The sequence below is a fragment of the Elephas maximus genome, chromosome 19 (assembly GCF_024166365.1).
Source record: "Elephas maximus indicus isolate mEleMax1 chromosome 19, mEleMax1 primary haplotype, whole genome shotgun sequence".
NCBI lineage: Eukaryota > Metazoa > Chordata > Mammalia > Proboscidea > Elephantidae > Elephas > Elephas maximus.
The window spans coordinates 47,501-52,670 of record NC_064837.1 but is presented as its reverse complement, the minus strand read 5'-3'; positions in this window follow the sequence as shown (position 1 = coordinate 52,670).

Below are 5,170 nucleotides of genomic sequence, written 5' to 3'. Positions count from 1 at the left end.
AGGTCGGCTCGGACAGGGAGGGACCCGTCAGATGTCCAGTCCGCCGTGAGCTTTCCACGACGACGGTCGGCCGGTCGGCCGGTCGGCCGGTCGGTCGGTCGTCCCGGAACACCCCGGTCGGGTCCGCGCGCGCGGCACGGGCTTCACACACCTCGCTCCTCTGGCTTCCCGGGAGACGCTCGCGGCACGGCGACGTGTGCAACGCGGGAACGGCGACGCTGCCCTCGGCCTTACCGTCCCCCCCCCTCCAGCCGAATACGGCCCCGGCCCTCACCGCGGGCCGAGTTGGGGGGCTGGGGGTCGGGCCGGGGGGGTGATCGGCGGCGGCGGCCCTCGTCGGCAGGCGGCGCTAGCGCCGCCGGCGTCGGCCTTACGGTTCCCGTTGCGATTCCCCTCGTGGGCTCGGAGAAAAGCCTCTCCATCCGGCCAAGGGGGCGCCTGTTCGGCGGACCGAGGGCGACGACGGGGGGCTGCCCGTCCGCCTGGGCGCGCGCGCGCGCGCGCTCCCGCAGGCACAGGCGCGCGCGGGCGCGAGCACAGGCGCACACGCTCAGACACGCGCTCACGCGCAGACGCGCACAGACGCGCGCGCACGCCCGCGCAGACGCGCACTCAAACCCACACAGACACGCACAGACGCACACACAGACGCACGCACAGACCCGCGCTCACGTGCGCAGACACAGGCGCGCGCGCGCAGGCGCGCCCACGCGCGGGCGCACGCGCGCGGACGCGCACTCACGCCCGCACGGACGCGCACTCGCGCCCCCACAGACGCAGGCAGACACGCACACGGGCACGCCCGCAGATGCGCACGCGCACGCACGCAGTCACGCGCGCACACGCAGGCACACACGCCCGGACACGCGCGCACACGCCCCCGCAAAGACGCGCCCCCGCACAGACGCGCGCGCGCACAGGCACGCGCACCGGGACGCGCGCGCGAACGGACGCACGCACGCGCGCAGGCACGCGCGCACACGCACCAGGGCACCCGGAACGTTTGCCAACTCCCCGCCCACCTCAGCACCCCACCCCCCGGGCCCGAGGCGCGTGGTCCCCCACCGCCCCCACCCTCCGACCCCCCCACCGCCCCCACCCTCCGACCCCCCCACCGCCCCGCTCTCGGCCCCCCACCCCCAACCCCCCTCCGGCACTCCACCCCCCACCCCCACGACTCACGCACACACGCCCGCCCGCCCGCCCGCCCGCATTCGGGAGCCGCCGGAGATCTCTCGATGCTCGAGACGCCGACTCACCCCTCTCCCCCCCCCCCCGCCCCGGAGACGCCACCTTCCCGAGTCCGCCCGCGAGCCCGGAGAGCGCTCCCTCGGGCCGAGCCGCCCGAGGGCCTCTGGGCGGGCGTTCGCGGCTGGCCCGCCGCGCCTCCGCTGGACCTCACTAAGTCCGGCCTCGCTCCCGAGAGCCTCGAGGGCCTCCCTCGGTGAGATGTCTCCCCAGTCGGACCGGGGGGCCCAGAGCCGGTCCGTACCGGCTCTGGGAAGGCGTTCCCGGCCTCCCCCCCGCCCCCCGTTTGCCCGCCCGCGTCGCGGGAGGATGGAAAGCGATGAGGAAGAACGCTCTCGGTGGCGGCCGTGGTTTTCTTTTGCGACGCGGATGCCGGCAAACGCACGGCTCCCTCCCTCCCTCCCTCCCTCCCTCCCTCCCTCCCTCCCTCCCTCCCTCCCTCCCGACGCAATTTGCCCGTTCAACCCGCCTCACGCGTACCGTTGGCTCGGCGACAGGGACGACGGCGGAAAACGTCTCCCGGTCTGCCTGCTGCGCCACGCGGGCACTCAAAGAACGAGGAGGAAAACTTCGGGGACTGGCGGTCTCATCCCGTCCCGTTTGTCGCGTCCGTCCAAAGCATACGGATCGGAGAACACCTGCCCGTCCGACGCTTGGGACGTGCTCTCTTCTCCCTCCCGCCCCCGGTGGACGCTCATCCCCTCGGGCGCCCCCCCCGTTCGGCCCTTTCGGGGGCGAGCGCGCGCGCGCGCCCCATGACGCTCCCGAGAGGTTTCCCCGGCGGCCCGGGGGAGTCTGTCCCCTCTGCCACCCTCGAGCCCCGGCCGGGGCCCAGGTGGACCCGGTTCCACCCCCCGCCGCCCTTCGCTCCGGTCGTCGGCCGTCACCCGGCGGCCGCTTCGATACCGTCCCCCTCCGGAGCTCTGCGGCGCCGACGGGATGGGAAGCGGTCCCGGCGGGCGCGCGCTGGCCACGGCGGCCCGGGGCCTTCGCTCCGTCTCCTCGAGTCCGGCCCGGCTCCCGGCGTCCTCTCGGGGTCCTCCCGGGGTCCTCCCGGGGTCCTCCCTCCCTCCCTCCCTCCCTCCCTCCCAGGGCCCCCCCCGAGTGGGACACGCCGGCTGGCCGGCATGGTGCTCCAGGGCTCCAGCGGGGTAGACGGGATCTTCCTGGCTGAGGGGCGAAATGGCCCGGCTGGGCCGGACCCCCTTGGTTCGGAACTTTGGGAGATGGGGCCAGGGTGGTGGAATAGGCTGACGCTTCCGCCTAGCTCTCTTGACGACAAAGACCCGGAAACACAAGCGAACGAGTATGTCTGCGACGAGCGGGGAGTCCTGACCGTCCAAGGCGGGCTTAGACGACGCACTGAGGGGCAGCGGCAGGAAGAGACCTTTCAGGGGCAGAGAGGGTTTACCGGCCCTGCCCCGCGGGGAGCCCTCAGGCACCGTTCCCAGAGCGGCTGCTGCAGTGGGCTGGTACCGTCGTTCCTTCCACTGCTGTTCCGTCAGGGAGAAGCAGCCAGCCGCACAGCCTGCTCACACCTCCGGAACCTGAGGAGGGCCCGGCCGGGCGGATCCCCTTGGCCCAACCGACCCCGCGCTGTGGCCGGCCCCACCGTCTTCCGGCCGCCCCGCGCCGAGAAACGTGTTCGGCGGCGGCGCTGGGAGGCGGGGGAGGGGGCCTGGGGGGGAGCCGGGACGGGGCCGGGCGTCCGGCCGCCCGGCGACGCGCCCTCGCCGGCCGCCGATCCGGATCCGTCCCGCTGCACTCCGCGCCGGTTGTCGGCCGCCACCTGGCGGCCGCTTTGATATCGTCTTCCCCCGGAGCTCCGGCGCCGGCGACACGCGCGGGAGGCGATGTGGCCGCGCTGGCCGAGGCGACGTTCCCGGACGCCGGCGGCGGCGTCGGCAGGATCGTCCTGGCCGAGGCGGGAAAGGGCCCGGCCGGGTGGATCCCCTTGGCCCAACCGACCCCGCGCCGTGGCCGGCCCCAACGCCTTCCGGCCGCCCCGCGCCGAGAAACGTGTTCGGCGGCGGCGCTGGGAGGCGGGGGAGGGGGGCGGGGGGGGAGCCGGGACGGGACCGGGTGTCCGGCCGCCCGGCGACGCGCCCTCGCCGGCCGCCGATCCGGATCCGTCCCGCTGTCGCCCGCGCCGGTTGTCGGCCGCCACCTGGCGGCCGCTTTGACATCGTTTTCCTCCGGAGCTCCGGCGCCGGCGACATGGGAGGCGCTGTGGCCGCGCTGGCCGAGGCGACGTCTCGGGACGCCGGCGGCGTCGGCGGGATCGTCCCGGCCACGGTGGGGCGCCGGCGCCAGAGCCACGTTCCGGAATTGGGCCCGCAGCTTCATGTGGCCGAGGCGGCCGCCGCCGCCGCCGCCGCCGCCGCCGCCGCCGCCGCCGCCGCCGCCGCCGCCGCCGCGCTCCCGGGTGCCGTGTTTTAGACGGCGCTGGACCGAACCGGGCCGCACCGAGACGGCGCAGGCAGAAGAACGGGACAAGGCACGCCCCGGCCGTTCGCGCGCCTTCCTTCGCGCGGCCCGGTCGTCACCGGGGCCTCCGGCGTAGGTCCGGGGTGGCCCGCGGAGGGCGCCCCGGGCCCGGGCGCGGTCCCGCGTGGGGTCCGGACCGTCGGAGAATTTTTTCAAAGTCCCGCTCCGGGGGTCCCCGGGCCGAGGTTGCCGCCCCCGGCCCGCCCCGGCCCGGCCACGGACTCGCGCGGGGCCCGGACCTTCGGAGGGGCCCCGCCGCCCGAGAATTTTTTCCAAGTCCCCCCTCCGAGGGTTCCCCGACCGGCCCGCGTTGGCCGCAGCGCAGGCGGCTGGCTCTGGGCGCCCGCGCGGCCCCGGCCAGCTCCGTCACCCCGTCCCGCGGGTCGACCAGAGGATCCCGGGAGCTCCGGGGGGGGGGGGCGGGGCGCTGGGGGCCATGGGGTCGCGCTACGGACCAATGGCCGGGCCGCAGTTCCGGGGGCTCGCCGTGGGGAGCGGGCCCCTCCCGCCGCGGGGCGTGGCTTTTCTCTCGCCCAAAACGGACGATTTGGGCCACCAGGTTGGTGCTGACACGCTCTCCTCGCCGGGTGACTCCCGCTGAGCAGATGGGAAACCTGGACGGGTCCGTAGGCGCTGGTCCACCGACGGCCCACGCCCTCCCCCGCTCCTCCCCGCTTGAGCCGCCCGCCTGGGGCCCGTGCGCCGGCTCTCGCGCGTCCAGGTGTCCAGCCGCGGTGCCTCCCCCCGGTCTCCAGTGCAGGAGGGCGGCGTGGCACGGGCGCCGCGGGCCCTCTGACCCGCGTGCCCCTTGTCGCAGGCACCCGCGGTGGCCGCGGTGCTCGCCAGAGTGTGCCCCGCTCCCCCTCCCCCAGGCCCACGTGCCTCGCGTGTCAGGCGTTCTCCGTGTGCGGGGTCCTCGCGGCCACCTTTCCGCAGCCCGGGCGGGGCGGGCGAGGCAGAAAGCGGGTCCTCTCCGGGGCTGTCCTCGCCCGCCTCCTGGCAGCCCTGGCGGGGGGTCTTCTCCTCCTCGCTTGTGCCTGCGCTGACCCGATCGATGTGGTGTTGTCGTGCTCTCCCGGGCCGGGTCCGAGCCGCGCCAAGACGAGGGACGGACATTCGTGGCGAATGGGACCGCTCTTCTCGCTCAGCGCGCGGGCCCCTCGCTCCTCCTCCCCGCCCGCCGGTGGTGCGCAGAGGGGCAGGGGCACGGAATCCGGCCCGACCTCGCTCATCTGCCCTCGTTCGCGGCCTCGCGGCCAGCGTCGGCGGTGGCGGGGTCCTGAGACCGAGCAGGACCGCCTCTGCTCGTGGCCCTGGTGTTCTGCCTCGCGTCGGGCCCTCCCCCGCCCCCGCGGCGGGGGGGCCCTCCGGTCCGACGCACCCGCGCGCCCCACCCAGGTGGTGCCGGTGCGCCTCGAGTGGCCCTTTGGCGGTG